The sequence below is a fragment of the Gorilla gorilla genome, chromosome 18 (assembly GCF_029281585.2).
Source record: "Gorilla gorilla gorilla isolate KB3781 chromosome 18, NHGRI_mGorGor1-v2.1_pri, whole genome shotgun sequence".
Lineage (NCBI taxonomy): Eukaryota > Metazoa > Chordata > Mammalia > Primates > Hominidae > Gorilla > Gorilla gorilla.
Window position 1 is genome coordinate 117,359,092 of NC_073242.2, and position 21,212 is coordinate 117,380,303.

A 21,212-nucleotide genomic window follows, 5' to 3' on the forward strand; every position below is an offset into this window, starting at 1 on the left:
AAGGCCACTAGGGAGGCTCTGATAGTTTCTAGGGTTTGAGTTTGTCTTGGGTTCCAAAAAAGGGCTCTGAAAAACTGGATGTCCTTCCAACACAACAGATACCTGTTCTTTCATGTAGCACAAAGTGTGAGAACCTGTCAGTGAGATCATTGATTCTGGGAGAACATGTTTGTTGCATCCTCAGGGAATTCTTGGTCCTCATTTCCAGGTAAGGAAACCAAGGTTGGTAGAGGCAGCTGTGGGCCCAGATCACAGGCAGTGTCGGAGCCTCATGGCCAGCTGGTTGTGGTGACTGGATGTGGGCTCGCTGGGCACTAGTGTGTGGATGTGGAAGAGATATGCGTGTGTCTATGTGTGTGTGTGTGAGAGAGAGAGAGGCTTTATCTCTCATGAGAAGAGTAAAAACCTATGTAGTTAAAAGTCACTCCTGAAAAAAATTTCAGTGAGGTCTGTTTTTATTGACTTATTCATTATAATATGATCAACATACATAGTGTAATTTAAGCAATGGCAAAAAAAAGACAGTTGACACCTTTACAAGTAGATGCCTTCTAATAGATTCATTTGAGTAAACATCATCTCTTTCCAAGGAGTCTCCCCAGAAATCTCAAGTTAAGCCACCAACAAAATCAGTCTTAGTAACACCCTGGTTTTTAAAAATAACAAATTGTTGGCTGGGCACAGTGGCTGGGCACAGTGGGATTACGCCTGTAATCCCAGCACTTTGGGAGGCCAAGGCAGGCAGATCACGAGGTCAAGAGATCGAGACCATCCTGGCCAACACGGTGAAACCCTGTCTCTACTAAAAATACAAAAATTAGCTGGGCATGGTGGCACATGCCTGTAGTTCCAGCTACTTGGGAGGCTGAGGCAGGAGAATCACTTGAACCTGGGAGGTGGAGGTTGCAGTGAGCCGAGATTGCGTCACTGTATTCCAGCCTGGCAACAGAACGAGACTCCGTCTCAAAAGAATAATAATAATAATAATAAAGAATTGTTTTTTCCCTAATTAAAAAACAACATCGTCGAAAAATTAGAAAACACAAAACAAATGTATAAAAGAAAATTTCGAAGTGACCATAATCTTATCAATCAAGTTTATACCAGGATGTGGGTATATTTATTTCCAGCTTCTTTACATGTCTGTGTATGTGTGTGCAATTTTGAATTCCATTTTCCTACATCTTGTAATACTTATATCATTAGACATGATATTATAGGAGTGTTAACTATTAATATCATTAATAACTCTTCATAATTATAATTGTTGGTGCATGTCTTTAAATCTTATTTGCCACTTGTGATCGTTGACAAAGACTCAAGAGTGGAAACGTTAAGAAAAAGCACTTCTCAGCCATTGGGGCACCATGGTTGGGGATGGGTCGGAAGGGGTGTTGATCACCAGGGTACTGCTTAACTGGTCATTCCACCAGGCTTATGTTCTTGGTTTTTAAAGAGCTTGGCGCTTGTGCACTGTACCATGAACACAATAGTTACATCATAAAATAACTTTCACAACGATGACGACCACAAACTACCAAATGCCAAACACTGTGCTGAGCACCTCCTAGGCACTGAACCATTCTCAACACCTAATCCCCACAGTGTTCCTATCAGGTGGCTCTGATTGTCATACACATTTGATGAGGCAACGCAGGCAGCAAAAGCCGAGGTGCTGCAACTCACAGGCACACTGTATACCCACCAACAGTGTATGGGAGACTGAGATCCAATCACTTCCCTTCCCATATCTGAAGCATCTCCAGGGACCTGGAAGTTGGAATTTGTGCATTCTGCATAGACACCGCACTCTTTGTGGATGTCTGATTGCACGTGCCCAGGTGCATTGCAAAGGAGCTATTCTCCTGGCACCTTCTGCTGGAGGGGGCACCTGGGAAGGTTTTATCTGGCAATTCAGCCTAACTAGTTACTTTTCGTAAATCACTTTGAATCCTACCTCAAAATCAACATGAAAAGGCCCATCTTTGAATGTTTTTGCCCAGAGCTTATGGTGCTGTACATATTTCTAAGCAACAGAAACCAAACTTTCCCCAATATTCAAACCTCTTCAAGGAATGTTTTTAAAAAACATGTGGTCAACTTTGAATTTTATGTGAGCATTTTTTTAAAGAATCTATTTACATGCACCATCAGCATGTGGTTTTACTGGATGTAGAGTCGGTCTTCCTCCAGAGATAGATTAACATGTTGTCAATCATGAAAGTCAGAAAAACAATTATTCTGCACTTCAGTAGATTATGTTGATGTATGATCATGCAACTATTTGGGTTAATAGGAAACTGCATCTAAGTTCTTACTTCACTTTGGATATTTTACTGATATTTTGGGGGATGAGGCACTGCTTGTTGCCCTGGTTGTGAGTAATGTGGCAGCAGAAACCCACTGCATTAGTACAGCAGTTAACCTAGGGCAGGGGTTCCCAATCAAGGGTGATTTTGCTGCCCAGGGACAACTGGCAATGTCTGCAGAGGTTTTCCTTTGCCATTACTTGGAGGGGAGAGTGATCCTGGTCTCTACTGGGAAGATGCTACCATGGACTAAATAGTGCCCTACGACGAAGAGTTATACCACCCAAAGGTCAGCAACGCCAAGGGCAAGAAACTCTGATCTAAGATAATTTGTCTTTATAAAAATTATATACAGATAAATATAATATTTACATTTATATAATGTACAATATAATTTATTTTATATTTGAATATTTTTAAACATAATTGTAATTTTAATATTTAAATTTATGTATATAATTTATATATTTGAATATTTTAGAACATAATTTTAAACATTTAGATTTTATAATCTTATAAATACAAATTTTAAAATTATATATGTATATATAATCACACACACATATATATATATGTGATTCACATACATACATACATTTCCTTACTTGATGCAGGCACCCAGTTGAGCTGATTGGAGTCTCCACCTCTGCCCAGTGGAAGATGCCATGTTTCTGCTTCCTTGGCTAACTCCTTGGTTTGGTGGAGGACATCCTGCAGCAGCTTTCTGAGAAAAGGTGCATGGGAAGTATATTTCTTGACCCCTTGAACTCCTTCAACCCTCCTGTTTGATGGATGGCCTGTCGAGTTGAGAATTCTCAGGTGGAGATGCCTTTTGTTCACAACCTCCGGCTTTTCTCTGCATTTTCCAGCCCCCCAGTGTTGCTGCTGAGAAGTCTGGAGTTTTGTTCACTTCTGGGAAGATTTTCTTATCTTTCTCTTCCAACTTTTGCCTTGAACTTTTTCACTTATACTATCATATTTTTCTCTGCTAAGAGCTTTTTGAGGAATACTGTTTTTGTTTCATGAATACAATATTTTCTTTTCTTTCTCTGAGGTTATTCATAGTAGCCTTTCTTATTTTAAATTTTTGCTTACTGAATAGTCTTCTTCCTTCCTGTTCCTTTTTGTTGTTGTTGTTGTTACTGAGGTAAAATACGTATAAAGTTTGCCCTTTTCACCATTTAAACGTTTCAATCTAGTGGCATTTAGAACACTCACAATGTGGTGCCATCACCGCTTCTCTCTAGCCCCACAACACTCCCATCACCCCACAAGGAAACTTGTGCCCATTAGCAGCCATTCCCTCCCCTCTCCCTGCAGCCCCTGATAACCATTCAAGCACTTCCTGTCTCTGTGGATTTGTCTGTTCTGAATGTTTTACGTGAACAGAATCAGACCTCTTGTGTCTGCGAGATGGGGGTCCCAGGTTGCCATCTCCTATTTAAGAGCAGGACACTGAAGGCCAAGGGGTGCCCCCAAGGATCTTGGGAAGAATGTGATGAGTGTGGGGTCCCTGTGGGGTCTGTCGAGGCCATGTCATTAGGGACCCCCAATGTCAGCACGTTTGGGCATTTCTCCTTGGAGTCTAGTTCCCCATGGTGGGCTCTTCTCCTCCCTGCCTGGAGATCTAGAGGCCCAGGGCTAACCTTCTGAGAGTCAGCGGGTGGTGAGGGCCTGGGTGGGGGGAGGGATCAGCCTCCACACTGAACAAGTCATACTCCTTCAATCTCCTGCTTCCTGCACAGACTCCCACCCTAGCTGGGCTCCAGAGACCCCTGTGCCAGCCTTTCAGAGAATCAACGAGCCTCCATCTGCTGCCAAAGTTGGGGTGCCTGGCTGTCTGCAGCAGAGAAAAAAGCTGAGGCCCTGCTTCTCCCCACTCCTAGAAGCACCTGGTGCTACCCATTCCTGAGCCTTTAGGGGTTCTCTGCCCCACATCGAGGGATGGAGTTTTCCCCTTCTCTACCAAGGCTGCGTTAGGATGCAACTTCCCGGGGGCGGGCGGGAGGCGAGGTCAGTTAACACTCCTCCAGGGGCCTGTAGCTTCCAAATTTCTCTGCAGTTTCCACCTCTCTTGTTGCATTCCCAGGTTTGTGCCTTAAACAAAGTCCCTTCAGTGTCATCTAGCGATGCTTCAGGAAGGAGCCCCCTGCTACCCCCAACAACAGCCTCAGCTCTGGAGACACCACCCCTCTCCCCATGCCCACCGGCACCCACTCCTAATGCAGAGAGGCAGAGCGTGCCTCCGAGAATAAGGACTGTCTGCTCCGACCTTGATGCCTCCCACAGCACCACCAGCTGGATGAGCCCAGGAGCCCTGGGGACACGGGGTGGACTGGAGGACAAAGACGGCCCCCTCCCCACTCCACTTCACTCTCTCAGTTTCACTGCGATTATCCTCCTGTGCTCTGCGGTGTTACCGCCAATGCTTTAATTGCTTGGAAAACAAGTCAGTGGTCACCTGTGTGTTCCTGCCACAGAAATGAGTAGGATTTTTAGGTGCCACAACCTACCCAAGCTACTTCAAGGGGCTTCATTTGTTTTTCAAGCGAGGTGCCTGGGGAAGAGGAACACCTACAGGAAAAGGTAAATCACTGTTCCTTCCTGTTTTCTGCCATTGCTTATTGCTGAAGTGGCCAGTCTTCATCTGAGTCGAGCAGGAGCAGTTACACAGCAAGGAGGCAGAGGGTCCCTCAGCCCCTGCCTGGAGTCAGCTGCCCGGCACCTGCCCCCGACGTGGCCTTGTCCTCGGGAAGGGGTCACGCTTCAGATGCCTGATCCAGCTCAGATCTCAGGGCAGTCCTGGGGGAGGTGAACTCACCCTCCCCCATGATACCCTCCACCATGTCAGAGGTCAGAGGGCATGGCATGGGATTTAAGCCAATCACCAGCTCACAATTCTACAGACAATTATCTCGGATTTGAGTTAAAAGGCCAGCCAGGACAGAACCCAGTCACCACACATTCCTCTGCTAATGTGTCGTTTCTTGGAAATGCACAAACAAATAAAGCAAAAAGCACGCCCCACCGCTGGTGAGTTCTCACGACTCTGCTTGCTGATGTGGATACACTGACAGTAGCTCTCAAGGGTTTTAACACTCCGGACAATTTAAAATAAAGGAGCTGGTTTAGGGAGGAAAGAATACAGGATGTTTTAAACACCAGAAAACTGAAAATTCTTGCCCCAGGAAATCAGTGACCCCTACGGATGAGCACTTGGAATGAAGGGTCACTGTAAATGGAAAAATGAGAACGTCTCTATTACAAAGAAAGCCCAGGGTAAGGGAATACCAATTGGTACCAATTAGAGACGGATCAGATAGGTGGGGAAAGTTCAGATCCCCTCTGGAGTATATTTATATATCCTCTCTAGAGCCAAAGCCTAGTTAACCTAGGCTATCGGCTTCCCCCATCGGTGACCCAATCCACAGTCTCTCTGCAAGATATTTCAACGGTGGCTGACTCCACTCAACGTTATTTGTAAATATGTTGCAGGGGACACATTTTTTCCAACTGTCTGAAACACTGCAAACCGAATTGCCTTCCAGAATGAGGACAGTAATGTGGACTGGCGAGGCAAGAGGGTGCCAGGCAATAGGGAGTGGTGGGGCCTGTGGCTGAGCCCCAGGCACACAGAGGGGGACACCTGTGGCCAGACCTTCTGGGTTTATCAACAGCAGCAGGACAACTGGATTTATAGGTAAGATGTCTCCACTTTGAAAACATTTTAGGCCAACACAAGATGCCTGAGGCAATTGAAGACTCCTAGACTAAAGTCACAGAAAATGACGGCGGCTTTTCTCTACGCATTGACCAAACCCTCTTGCCTCCCATAAAGGGACAGCTGGTGGTACTGCAGTCTACCCGCAGGCTTCTGGCTGGGCCAGAGAGCTCCCCAGCCTACACTACTGTCTAGTTCTTGCCTCTGGCCAGGAGGCCTTTTTTGCTCTCCTCCAAATGCAATTTGAGTTGAGCATTAACCTCACAAAGTGGCATTCCCATTACGATCTGAGAGGCGGAGGCTGACGACTTTGTAGTCGCCCTATGAACGGGGCTCCAGCTTGACTGCAGGTTGAACCATTCAGTACAGACCTTGGAGTTCCTTTGCCTGGTCTCTTCCCCATCGTAGGTTTATTCACTTACTCTCTGGTATTTATTGAATGCCCTTCAGGGCCTAGACACTGTGGATATCGCTTGATGAGGTTGATGACTTCAATAAAAAATGTCGTTCTTAGCACTGGCTCCGGGGAGCTGGTGCAGGTATGATGTTTGGTGCTTCCCTTGAAGGGGGAGCTTCAAGAGAAACTTGACACATCCTGGGCTGCCTGACACAGCTCGTTGGTCCTTTCAGCCTAAGCACTTCTGTAAAACCCTCTTACCCAACCAGCATCTCTCCCTCAAAATGTCTCAAACTGATTTCTGCTCATTTGATACTTAGGACTGAAAACAAATGAGAAAATTAGAGATGATCCCTAAAGTTAGGGACCACACTTCCTGATGGGAAGTCTGAGCCCCCAGACCCAGTGCCATTCACCCAGTGTTCGCGATACTTCCTGCCCTTTCAGAACGCCCAGGTTTATCAGCGTACAGCTCTTGTTAGGAGAATATAATCAATCGCCTGTTTTAATAAGCGAACGCAATCTTCTTCTAGGGAGGCTGGTAAGCTGAAGGCCACGTGCGTTTAAAAGATGCATAATGAGGATGGGTCTGGTTGCCCTAGAATAAGAGGCAGAGCTCATGCGAGCGCTCACCTTCTGGCTGAGATGGAAACATTTCCCACTGCGTACAGCTCTAGTGACTCCTTGATGTGTAAGCATGTGTGATACAATTCACATGAACAAACAGCCAACCCAAGTAACAGGACGAGGCTCGGCATTCAGATGTTAATCCGCATAAGCCCAAGCGCTGATAACCATGACGTTTTGGAAACCAGACACCATAGATCATTAGACAACAATGCCAAGCCGTAGGTTGTGCCCTGAACGCTCCCTAGTCCCTGGGTTCAAATCCCAGAGGTTGACTTTTGTCCCTGATTACTTTTTTTTTCCTTTCGGTGGGACAAAAATCATGGAAACACAATTTAACCTCCACCTTTTCTTGTCCCCTTAGACCGGGATCACATTTCAGCAAAATAGCGGACACACTGCTAGTGGTTGGTGTTGATTTTACAGTTGTCATTTCCAGTTTACCTTGCAGAGCTTCATCTTTAAGTGAGTAACAAATAGCTACTAAAAATCTCTCCGGGGCGTTTCTGTTCTTTTTTTTTTTTTTTTTTTTTTTCTTTCTGCATGCAGTAACTGCTCATAAACCAACTAGGGTAAAAGAGACAGGGATGTCTGCCACAGTGAAACAGGCTTTTAAAAGACAAATTACACTCATCCTGGGGCATGTAACATAAAAATTGTGTTGGTGAAGCAAGCAGATGAAAATAGAACAATAAGGTCCCATGCTTTTGGCTGCAGGGACAGCGTATCCATGCTGGATGGAGCCTCTCACAGTCAGAGGTGCTTTGCATAAGGTACATCTTGCTTGCCTCCTCCATGTTATCTTTTCTCTGTTAACTTCAAAAGTGGAAAGCAAGTGCTCTCCCAGAAAAGTAAAATTTCCACGGTGCCAGATTCAAAGAGTAAAGTGGTTTGAATTTAATGACTGGGGAAAAGCCCAAATCAGACGATTTGTGACTTGATCAAGCCCCAGGTCCCTTCTTGCAAAGCTGCGACAAGCAAAAGGCGTGGCTGGTCTAAGAAGACTGACATTTCTGGGATGCCTGCTGTTTAGTCACTGCCCTTTAGCCCAAGTTAACTAGGAGCTGAAATACACAGGTTGGTGATGTTCCAAGCCAACATCGCAAAGAGTGGTTTTTAGGGTTGTACATTTTAAGGTTTTTTACAAGTAAAAATAAAGTTTTGAAAATAAAGTTTTGAAAGAGCAGCAGCACTTTTGCATCCTCTTGCCTTCATTTTCCAACTCTACGAACTTGTGAACTATGAGGGGTTTGGTTATAGGGTTTCTAAGAAGTCTGAGTTTAAAATTCTTATACAGAATGAAAGCAGGTAGAAATATTGCCATTCCAGGATTGAGTGAAGTCATCTGAACTAACCCTTGAATTGGTTCATTCATTCATTTCTTTGTTGTTTATCCCACAAATATCTATGGATAATGGTCCAGGCAATAGGCTAGGTGACAGGGATAAGTGGTTTTGACAAAGTTCTCCATCTCATATTCCCTCTTGAGAAGGAGAGGGGGCCCACGGACTGAAGTGACTTGTCTAGGATTACACAGCAAGCTCAGTTCTGTGCTTGGGCCCCCCCTCCTGCTTTTTTTTGAAGACTTAAAAAAAAAAATCATGTTTCTTATGAAAGACATGTTTCACCATGTTTTCCTTCTTGTCAACAGGAAAAACAAACTCCCTCCAGCAGAGGTCCCAGGCTACAGACATGACATACTGACTTCCACTTGCCTTCCCTAAAACTGTTTTCCTTCCCCCAAGAAAACCAAAAAGACCACTTGGCTTTCCTGCTTCCCTCTTGCAAATGTGGCTGCAGCAGTGGCCTGGCAGAATTGGAAAGGCTGAGTCTAGGTTTTGGGAGGGTTATCTACATAGATGACCACATGTCCAAGTTTGCGTAGGATGGTCTCAGTTTCTGCCTGCTGACCTGGCATCTCAGTTAGCATACTCTTCAACTCTCAAAGGTGCCTTGGTTTGGATGATGCATGATGGCCATTCTACATGCAGGACACTTTTAAATACTATTCTGCCCGTTACCTGTGGGTCACACAGCCCAGGCTTCCCTGGCAGTGGAGATGTTCCCCCTGTTGGAGCTCATAGCGCAGGGGGAAATAGGCTGGTTCTCTTAGAACATGGAGGACAATGGCCCCTGAAAACCTATTGACTTGTTGACTGGCTACATCAGTCTTAGCGGATTTGGGGCCAAAGCCAGACACGTCCATAACATGTGCAGGACCCAGGACAAGGGTCAATATGAAAACCCACATGTCTTATATTCAGATATTTTAACATTATAAATCAAAGAGCTAAATAGACTCTTTTCTCCTGACTTGTCAAATGGAGTTTCATGACTACCTGGAAGGTGGGGTTTGAATGCAGAACTGTCATACTCCTAGGAGTTCCATGCTGACAGATGCACATGGGGAAAGCCAGTCTTCGACCCCAGACCATGGCCTGTCCCCCTTCTTGTCTCATCCTGGTTCCTTTCTGCAGGGCGAGGGGTCTCAGACTCATGGGTGCAGATCCCATAGCCATTCATGAAGCTCTGCTCATATCCCTTGCAAACAGCCATCCCTCGACCACCTCTTCAGGCTCATCTGTAAAAGAAGTGCTGTGAACAAGACTAGCACAGGCCTTGGGAGTGAGCTTGGGGCCGTTTGGGCCGGGAACTCTGGCCTGGGTACCCAGAGCATGACCTAGAGGTGAAGGTGCAGGTCCAGATGGGCGGTCTCCTCGTATTTGGCTCCTGGCTTCTCCGTGACCTGTAGCACCATGACATGGTGAACGGCTTCCATGTTGTCTGCATGGCACACCCTTCATGCTCTCGTCATGGGTGGAATCCCGATCTGTCTCTCATCGCTGACCACAAGGGCACTGCAGTCTTTTCGGTCTGGGCTGCCTTTTCATTCTTGACTATTTCAGTCCTAGCACACTGACTTTCCGTGCCCCCTACCTAAGCCTTTAAACCTGAGTCAGAATGACTTTTGCTATTCTTCTCAAATCGGTCTCATTCTTCTGTCTCCACTTGTCTAATTACCTCTTACTCTACCGAAAGGCCTCTTAGTTCCTCTGAGTTAGGGTTTCCATTTCCTAATGTTTTTAAGTTCAGGACTTATTCTATGTCATGAAATGGATGTTACAAAGACAAAACAGGCCAGGCGCAGTGGCTTACGCCTGTAATCCCAGCACTTTGGGAGGCCGAGGTGGGCAGATCACCTGAGGTCAGGAGTTCGAGACCAGCCTGGCCAACATGGCAAAACCCTGTCTCTACTAAAAATACAAAAATTAGCCAGGCGTGGTGGCAGTAGCCTGTAATCCCAGCTACTTGGGAGGCCGAGGCAGGAGAATTGCTTGAACCCAGGGGAGGAGGTTGCAGTGAGCTGAGATCGCACCATTGCACTCCAGCCTTGGGGATACAGTGAGACTCCTTCTCCAGGAAAAAAAAAAAGGGAGGCAGGGGAGCAAAACAAATCTACTGTGGAGATTCTATGTCTGATATATGAGAAACAGAATACGCATCCTTTATCTCTGAATTCTTCAAGTAGGGACCGACTCCCATGCACTCTAGAAGTGAGTCCACGAAGTTTATATTCTTAATCATATTTGCAAACAAAAAGGTGCAGTATATTTTTGCTCAAAAAGGGTCCTCAGCAAATATTAGGTGAGTGAATAAACGAATGAATGAGTGAATTGCCAAGAACCCAGATTTGGGAGGCTGATAGACCTGGTTTGAATCCTGGTTATGTCACTTATTGAATGGAACACCTAAGGCAGTTTTCTTAATAATTCAGCCCCAGATAAGGAAGTACAACCTTAGAGAGTTGCAATGAAGGTGAAATTAGGTAATATTTGTAAAGACTTACCAGAGTACACAGCATAAAGAAAGCATCTAATTATAGAAGCTGAAAACAACAAGCATTTAATGCTGTAGAATCAAATGGAGGTTGAGACCCCCAAAGGCATTGTTTGTTCAACTGTGGCGTTAAACACAACACTTTTTTAACATAAAAAGTTTGCAGAGGTGTCCAATCTTTTGGCTTCCCTGGGCCACATTGGAAGAATTGTCTTGGGCCACATATAAAATACACTAACCATATCTGATGAGCTAAAAAAAAAAAAAAAAAAAAAAATTGCAAAAAACATCTCATAATGTTTTAAGAAAGTTTACGAATTTGTGTTGGACCACATTCAAAGCCATTCTGGGCCACGGATTGGATGAGTTTGGTTTAAAGACCTCCCCCTGATTTTTTTGCAAAAAATTTTAAAGGCCTTGCTCCTAGAGAGTACATTGTCTTCCAAGAAGCGAGAATCGTTTCAGACAGTTTGGTATCAACAAAGTTTGAATAAGAATAATAATATCATTATTATGCCAAAAGAATTATAGTACATATACAATTCTTCCACTTCCTTTTTTCATTAACTGTGTATTTCATTCATAATACACTGTCTACATTGATTTACAAAGATATCTCATTTAAAATGTGTTTCATATCATTTCACTGCATGAATATTTCTTGATGTTTTTGCCCAGTCCCCTCTGAATGGACTTGGGGCTGTTTCTATGCTTTTTTTTTTTTTTTTTTTTTTTTTTTTTCTGAGACAGAGTCTTGCTCTGTTGCCCAGCCTGGAGTGCAGTGGTGCTATCTCAGCTCACTGCAAGCTCCACCTCCTGGGTTAGTGCCATTCTTCTGCCTCAGCCTCCAGAGTAGCTGGGACTACAGACACCTGCCACCACGCCCGGCTAATTTGTTGTACTTTTAGTAGAGACAGCGTTTCACTGTGTTAGCCAGGATGGTCTCAATCTCCTGACCTCATGATTTGCCTGCCTCGGCCTTCCAAAGTGCTAGGATTACAGGCATGAGCCACCGTGCCCAGCCCCCTAGCTTATTTTTTAGTGGGTTAATTTCTAGGAATGAAATTGCTAGGTAAATTTGGTAAATGGAGAAATTGCATTTTGATAAAAAGTTCCAACTTGGCTTCTCCAAAATGTAGACCAGCCATGTTTGAGGGGGGTTTACTTCCCAAAATTCCAACCAACACGGAACACTCTGGTTCTTTTTAATTTTGGACAACCTGGCAGACAAAAGTAAGATCTCCTGTTTTGAACATGTGCCTGTATTTGATGACTAACAGTGCTGAAGCACACTTCATGTGAACGTTGGCCATTGCTGCCATGTTTTCATGAGATGCCTGATCACATCCTGCCTTTGTCTGTTTTCCTCTTCCAGTTGTTTATATTTCTGTACTGATATGTAGGTGTTTTGTTTTGTTTTGTTTTGTTTGAGACAGTGTCTCGCTCTGTCACCCAGGCTGGAGTGCAGCGGAACGATCTTGGCTCACGGCAACCTCCACCTCCTGGGTTCAAGCAATTCTCCTGCCTCACCCTCCAGAGAAGCTGGGATTACAGGTGCCCACCACCATGCCTGGCTAATGTTTTGTGTTTTAATAAAGACAGGGTTTCCCATGTTGGCCAGGCTGTTCTCGAACTCCTGACCTCAGGTGATCCACCCACCTTGGCCTCCCAAAGTGCTGGGATTACAGGCGTGAGCCACCGTGCCTGGCCGGTTTTATTTTATAATATGAATATTCATCATACGTTTGCCGTATGTGTTGCAAATTTCTAAGTTATTATCTTTTAATGTTTTATTACAAATCTTTATAAGATATTTTGTGTATTATTCTGTCTTATTTAACCTAGATCCCTGAGGATAATTGAATTTCTTATCGATGACCCATAACCTGTTCCCTTCTTCATGTGCTGCTAAAATTTGTACAACTATTTGCCCTTTCATTAAATGGCCTCTGATTGCCATACTTCTGAATACTTTATCTATTTTGTTATCTTGGTCCTTCTACCTTAGTGATGTGCTATTCACATGTATTCCCTGTTATTAATGGGTTAAAAATGGTAATATTCTTCCTTGATTTTCTAAATGTGCTTTTCTCGATTGGCTACAGCTGGAGAATCAGACAGTCAAGTCGGCTAGGATTGTGTCTGAAGTGGGACTCACTAGGTCATGAATGAGATCCTTAGGTGCCCTCATTAAATACATGAAAGATTTTCAGAGTCATTTTGTATTTTCTTGCCAATTCTTGGCTCTTGTTCAGCTGGTTAAGTGTGCGTGATATTTTAAGCCCTGTTAAGTGAGGTATTACTATGTACCAAAGACTTACATAGAAGCAAGTGACTGTAGGCTTTTCAAGTGAATTAGTTGACTCTTAGATCTTAGATTTAATTTAGTCCACTCTCTCTATCTCCAGAATTTGAAACAATTCAACAATGTCCCCAGCTGTGTTGTCATCTACACTGTTTTTGAACAAGTGCAGTCGTGGACAGATCAGCTCTCTAATCCGAGTATTGTACTTTGGACAGCTCTCATTATGACAAAACTGTGTTACTCTATGGAACGTAATTCCTCAGAAAATTCTCCCCGTAGTCCTCGATCTACCTTCTCCTTGGCTTAGTTCTGCCACATGTCCTTTTCCCAGTAAGCCCCATGACTGCTCTGTGGTCATCACAGATGTCTCCAGGTAAGCCTGAATTCCCCCACCAAAAAAACAACAAAAAAACCCTCCTCCACCCTAAGGATAAACACTGGGTTTTCCAAGTCCCATAGAGAGTGTGGGGCTGGCTTTGGAGTCATTTAAGCTGCTCTGGGCTTAATAACGGTAGCCAGATCCAAAGAGCACCACACACCCAATGAGGTCATCACAATTCCAGTCCCACTGAGCCTTCCGCAGATGCTACAAGAAATCTGCCCACCAGGCAAGTCACATGTTCAATGTTAACCTGAGAGCTTCTGAATCTGAACGGGCCAGGGACTGAAGCTTCCTCCATTTTGGCTGCTGCTCTGGACACTAGCAATGGGCTTTCGTCTCCTGAGGGCTCTGACTTGGCAGCATGTGCCTACACCAGTGTCTCCAATGTCAATTCTTCCTTAACCCTCCATCAGGAAAAAGCACACACACAAAGCAAGTGTTTGTTTTCTTCAGTGATTTGTTCACTCAGAAATGAGAACTCTTGCCTGTGGGCCAAGATTTTCCTCTTAAGGAAGTGGTGACTCCACCTGACCTCACCCCGCCCCCCACCCCGAGAACCTCCTCTGGCTTCTATGGGGGTTGCCACTGGGAGTGGGTCCTGGACAGCCTAGGAAGAAAAGTGTCTGGATGATGTAATCCTCTGGCAAAGGAAAGCCTAGCTCAGCTCATTGTAGGTGAACTGAGCCCTTGTGCCTGCCTGGCAGAGCAAGTCTAAGGAGGATGAAGCACACAGCATTGGTGATCTCAACAGCCACCCTCCCCACAGATTAAAAAATTGCTACCCATAACATATGGATACCTGTAGACTTGAGCAAGATTAGAAAGACCTTGTCCAGAGCTTCCTTTGTCCAGACATTCAGTATTTTTTCATCTGTAAAATCAGTGAATTGGACCACAAGGTTTTGAAAGTGCCCTTTAACTCTAATATTCATCGACTTACTGGGTCCAAGTGGGTTATTTGGGGGAAGGGGCACAAACTATGTCTACTCACCCTTCCTTTCCAAGACAGTCAATGAAGCACCTTTGCACACAATTGGCATTGATCATGCCAGGAAGCCCAGCAGACCCTAAGGTGACTGTCTCAATTGTCATTGATGCCATCATCATTCTCATCATTACCATCAGCATGATAACGTGATCACCATGATAAAACGATCACCATGAGCATCACCATCCTGATCACTGTCATCACCATCCTCATCACCATCATCCTCACCATCATTACCACCATCACCACCACCACCATCATCATCACCATCATCTTCACCATCATTACCACCATCACCCTCATCATCATTACCACCATCACCATCTTCATCACCATCATCATTACCACCATCACCACCACCATTATCACCATTCCTACCCTCATCCTCCTCCTCCTCATCATCATCATCAAGGTCATTAGCATTTTGGGATGTTTAGATGGAGCTAAGATTCAAGGTGACTAGTGGTTGTTCTGAAGGTGATACACTGTCTCTCACTCAGTGAACATAGAAATTGTATTATATACTGCCTATTTTGGCTTTCATCTTGACAACACCCCTTTGCATCAAATTCCCCAACACTGCTCTTTTGACTATTTGCAGACAGTTTAGAAAATGATTATAGAGAGGAGGTATTGCTTTTATCATTTAATGGAGTGATTCTGTAAGGAAGATGCAACGTGGGTGGTAAAATACAGTGAAGGAAACAGACAAATAGACTCCTTGTTTTGACCACGTCTTGTTGCCCGTTCGTGATGTGTCCCTGTTTGTTGAAATCAGGTGCTGAGTATCCAGTGAATTTCATGCACACCAGCAGAAAAGGGAGCAAACAGAGAGAGAGCAAACTTTCTCAGGGCACCAGGTTCTCACTTCCTCCCACTGAAGTCTAGAATAAAAGCATTTTAAAGGAACACTAAAAATATCTCCATACTGTCATGCAGTAAAATCAAAGTCTTGAGCACTATCTACATTAAAGTTCCCCAAATTCTTATGATGAGCATTAATTTATTGTCTAAATAGGGACCCATCTGAAAATGAAAGGACGCACTAGAACCAATTAGTACACGTTAATTAATTCACAACTAGACTCCATTAAACTGTCCTAGCGCAACTAGGATGTATAGTCACCCTACAAATACAGACCTTCAGTTCAGCAGATCTAGAACAAATTTGCACCAAACAATAAATGAGAAAAATGACAATGTAAATACGTACAAATGTGTTGTAAGACTGTTAACTGCCCTTTCCTGGGGCAATCTATTCTTTATCTATCATTGTGTTCTTTCCACTTTTTTGTGTTAAAGTGTTCTTTTTAAAATAAATTAATTGGTCATGGGGGTAGATGATAGGGTTTCATCATTTTTGTTAATCTGTTTGCTTGTTATTTTTTAATTACTTAATTGGCACATAAAATCTGATGAACCTATGTCAATCCACCCATATTCATTTTTAGTTTCCTGGTCTCTGTAATCCTCAAATCTGGGACTACTTATCTGGACCTTTCCAGCTCACTGGGAAAGGATCATTTGCTCCATGAGTGAGGACATCCCTACTGAGTCTCAGCCTGTCTGCTGCCCCACATTCATGTCCATTCTCAGAACCACTTATTCTTCCAACTGTGCTAGATTATTTTTTCTCAAATATTTTTATTACTATTTTTTAACCTTGATCTTCCTCCCCATGAAAACATGAAAAGGCAGCCTCCTCTCTTCCATCAGCCCATCCCCAGACATCCCCCACCCCAAGCAATGGCAGCTCCTCCATCATCACAGATACTGGAATTTGTCTCAGAACCATCTGGCATGCATCACTATGCAAACGACGTCCTCACCGGAGGGAGCCCAAAGGGAGATTGCTATCTCAAGCCCCCATGTAGGGTGGTTGTTATTTTTAAAGGCAGCTCATTCAGCCACTGCAGGGAACTAATTTCTTTTCAACACTGCCACAGCACCCATCCTGAAGTTAGGGAAGCTGGACAGAGATGGAGGAGGTGGGGGTGGGGGAACTATTATTAGCATGATTTCTAGGATCAAAGTCCTTTATGACCTAAAAGATCTAGGCTGTTAAATTATAAATTAGGGTTTAATTAGAGTCTTGTCCATCAGCTTTTATCCCTGCTTCAGTTTGGGCAAATGGCTCTTGCTTTGGCAGGTCGTTTCTTAAGTGTTTCGGAGATTATAAGCTCCAGTATTCATGTCAAACAGAGGGGCAGATGTGCGGTGGTTTTCCACCCCTAAAGGGTGGAAAGTGGAGATGCGTTTCATTTGCTTTAGCAAAAATAACTGCAGATATGAAAGCTTAAAAGTCTCGAAGCATCTACACCTTGCTCATTCTGGGGCAAAGATGAAGCCACAACTGAAGCCTGCTAGGAAGCAGAGGTTAAAGAGCCTGAGATTTCTGCTCACCACTGAACTCGGAATTCTGACTCTGATAACTCTGGACAATTTATTTAGCTTCTCTAAGCTTCATTTCCCCTCAGTTCTGTGATAAAGATAGTGATAGTAGCTACTCATGGAGTTGTAAAGAATATTATTTTATAGAACTACTATTTATTGGGCACCTGGTATATGACAGGCACCGGGTTAAGCTTTGGGAGTCCTATTGTCAATAAAACAAAGAAAATCTTTTGTGGAGCTTAAATTCTGGACAGGAGAGAGAGGGAGAAACAACAGACCAATAAAGAAATAAACATGATATAATGAAGAAAAATGAGTAGTGTGTAGGGAGAAAAATAAGAAGGAGGTACTGAGATACTAAGTGAGCAAATGTATGTTGAGAAGTTAGCACAGTGCCTAGCAGATAATAAGTGGTCAAATAAAATTAGTGATGATGGTGATAGAGATGGTGGTGAAGGTGATGATTGATGGCGATAGGGGTAATGATGATGATGATGGTGATGGTGGTGATGATGATGATGATAGTGATGATGGTGATGGTGGCAATGGTGATGATGGTGATAATAGAGATAACGATGGAACGTGATGATGGTGATGGTGGTAATGGTGATGATGGTGATAATGATGATGCTGGTGGTGATGATGATGATGGTAGTGATGATGATGATGATGATGGTGGTGATATTGGTGATGATAATGATGATGAAGATGACAATGATGATAGGGAGGTCAGTGATGATAATGGTTATTCCTAAAACTTTCTGGCTATACCAGATCTCTTTTCTTTATTTTCATTCTTGGAAACAACTCTTCAATAATTGATTGGAGTGAAGGAATATCAAAGCTATGCCCACTTTTTCTTTTTTCAAGTTGAACTCCTTGCCTTAGATTCGGCCAAAGGTTTTGGAGTAAGTGTTCAACTAGACATTTATTAAAAAGCAACATACACACACAGCCTAAAATAGCATTCAAGCTAGGAAAGAAAAGGGGTTCTTTGTGTTTTACTACTTGGCAATAAGTTTGTATTAAATCAGAACAAGACAGATTCTGTGTAGATAGGAGCTCTTGGAACCAGCTTTTCTAACTGCCCCGAGCTGCACATGGCTGAGTGCCTTTCAACCACACCTGTGCCTTTTATTAAATTCAGGAAGGAAAACTCTTGGACCAGCTTGTTCCATTACTAATTTAGTACTGCAAAGCAAAACAGCAAAGAGGAATGAATTTTCCTCAGGCCCTCGGCCCCTTTATAATTTTGTGGTCATCCATTAGCAAGAAAATGATGGTCATTTCCCTATGTCCCCACAACAGTGGCGGAATGTCTCCACTCCTAGGATGCTTCTGGCTTCATCCCAAATATGAAGCCATCAAGTTCATCTAGTTTGGGACAAAAATCCCTATGTATTCACCATTGAGGCAGGGGCCAAGCTAAGCCAGAGAATTAATCATTCTCACCCATTCCTCCCTCGCTGTGGTGAGTGATGGGGAGGAGATAAAAGGAGATGAAAAGCACTAAGGGAGTCCCAAATCTTGCTGCTTATGTCCCTCCATACACAGTAAGAGTGAAAGCATTTGGCTAAATTAAGGACCATACAAAGTATGTAGTTAATTAATATTACACTACCAGAAAGGATAAAAAAAAAGTTTTATTATTTGAGGATTTTGGGTTGCAATGAAAACATTTCTAACTTAAGAAAAAAGGAATTCATGAATTGTTCTGGGATAGCTCATGGGCTTGGAAGCAGAATTCCAGAACCAGATCTCAGAAAGGATGGAAACTGGGACAGCTTGGGGGCCTCCAGAGACCACTGTCAGAATGAGTGAACACCAACTCTTTCTAGCTTTGGGGTCAATTAACACCAGATTCAAATTCCAGGGAGAGCAGAGTTTGTCAGGCTGGCCCCACTTGGGTGACATGCCCAGTCCTCGGCCGTGGGGGATGCCTCAGTTCGTCTGTGCTGCTTTAACAATGTACCAAGGTCTGAGGGGCTTAGAGAACAGATATTTATTTCTCACAGTTTTGGAGGCTGGCAATCCAAGATCAAGGTGCCGGCAGGGAGGGTTTCTTCTAAGGCCATCTGCTTGCTGTGTCCTCACAGTCTTTCCTTAGTGTGTGTCTATGTCCTAATCTCCACTTCTTTTAAGGACACCAGTCCTATTGGATTGGGGTCCCACCACTGTGACCTCATTTAACCTTAATTGCATCCTTAGAGACATTACCTCCAAATACAGCCCATTAAGTTTAGAGTATCACTATTTGAATTTAAATGCAAGGGTGGTACAATTCGGTTCATAACAGGGGAACTGGCACTTTGATTGATAAATCACTTAAGGCGTGGAGATCCAAAGAAGGGAGGATGAACCTGTAATCCCAGCACTTTGGGAGGCCAAGGCAGGTGGATCACCTGAGGTCAGGAGTTCGAGACCAGCCTGACCAATACGGTGAAACCCTGTCTCTACTAAAAATACAAAAATTAGCTGGGCATGGTGGCATGTGCCTCTAGTCCCAGCTACTCAGGAGGCTGAGGCAGGAGAACTGCTTGATCCCAGGAGGCGGAGGTTACAGTGAGCCAAGATCGCACCACTGCACTCCAGCCTGACTGACAGAGCGAGACTCCATTTAAAAAAAAAAAAAAAAAGAAGAAGGGAGGATGAATGCTAGGTCCAAATATAGACACTCAAGAGACATCAGTGAGAATAAGCCAAGCACAGGAGTGCTGGAATGACCATGACCTGCTGCCATCCTCCTAGAAGCACACGTTTGGGGCAGGATGCAAAGGACCACAATATAGACAGAGGCCATGGAAGCGAGGGGTGGCAACACAGAGAGGAGAGGCTTTTAACTGTGACTGGCAAGGCAGAGGCAAGGTGGGCTTCAGAGGAAGAGGGCAAGCCTGAGCTGGAGGATGAGCAGCCACCTCCAAGGAGGTCAGTGAGCATGAACTCTGCCCAGTGCTTTGCAGATCCTGGGGGATGCTGTCTGCTTGTTGCTTGTGGGCTTGGGCCCCACGTGGGTGTGATGGAGACAGTGGCCAGGGCTCAGCACTCCTGCTGGGGGAGAACTAACAGCCTTGTTTTCTGAAAAGCTGCCCAGGCAACCTCTCCCCCTGCAGCTGTAGAAGACCCTTCACCATGCTACCCATGGGCCTGGAATACTCGCTCCCCAACTGATCCAAATGTTCCTGTTCTGTGCTCTGTCCCAGCTGCGACGTATGTTCATTCATTGGTTTATTATCGTTTTCCTCTCGGGATCTTGGAAATTGGTCATTTGCTAAAATAACCTCATTCAACATGCTAATGGGTTTTCACCCATCAATGGGCTTCTTTTAAAGATCACAAAACTCTATTTTCCAAGGCCCGCTAGCCACACCAGCTCAGAGGATTGATTTAATGAGTTGTCATTTTAACCATGTGACAAGTTAGTTGCAGGAGATATGAATTAAGTTTTTAACACTTGCTATCTGGTATTTAATTATAAAAGGAATGTGCTTTTGTATTTTAGGAAATTTGGAAAATACAGAAGATATATGTAGAAAAGGGGAATCACATATAACATCACTGCCAAGGGGTAACCAAGGTGAATATGTTGATATGTGTTTGATTACTTTCAAGTCTCATCGTCTGCCTGCACACACAGAACATAGTTCATGGAGCAGTACGTTAAGTTCTGTGCGGGACCCCACTCTGCCCCTTCCACTGCAGAGGGAAGCATGTCCGCAGGCTCCTTACGGGGAAAGCGCAGCTGGATCCGGGCTGCTTGGCATTCTCCCATGGGACGACTTTGTAATTTATTTATCAAGCCCCTATTCTTGGACATTGACATCACTCCCAAATTTATCCCCTTCTTAAAAATGTGGTGATAAACAGCAAACTTTCTAGCACATAAACGTCTGTGTGCATCTCAGGTTATGTCCCAGGGATCATAGCCTAGAAGCAGAATTATCAGACTGGAGGATGAAAAACTTCAGTTTCTTGCTACACATGGGCAGTTACAAGTCCTGGACATTTATGCTCTAGGGGAGACGATTTGCTTTCCTGCAAGTCTCACCATCTCGACTCTTCATTTCCCTGTCTCTGAATCTGGCTGCTGCAGAGGCCAGGGTTGGCAGGCAGTATTTCAGGGGTCACTTGGATCACTAGCTCCGGGACAGTTTCTCCTGCAACATGCTGGTAACATCTCTCAATCCACCCTTAGGCTCCGCAAGAGGTGGTGCCCATCATTTCTGCCCATATCCCATCAGTCAACACCCGCTTG

General features: G+C 44.2%; 1 long non-coding RNA gene across 2 annotated transcripts in view; it reads left to right on the forward strand.

The window, feature by feature from the left end:
* LOC129527404 (uncharacterized) overlaps window positions 1–21,212 on the forward strand; it is a 54,961-nt gene that overhangs the window by 20,389 nt on the left and 13,360 nt on the right. The window contains exons 3-4 of one of the 2 annotated variants that reach the window (XR_010131615.1): window positions 2,924–3,043; window positions 4,399–6,202. The exons of the other annotated variant lie outside the window; for it this stretch is intronic. This is a non-coding gene — a long non-coding RNA (uncharacterized lncRNA). Of the gene's footprint in view, window positions 1–2,923; window positions 3,044–4,398; window positions 6,203–21,212 lie in introns of those variants that run through there. 2 annotated transcript variants of the gene reach the window in all.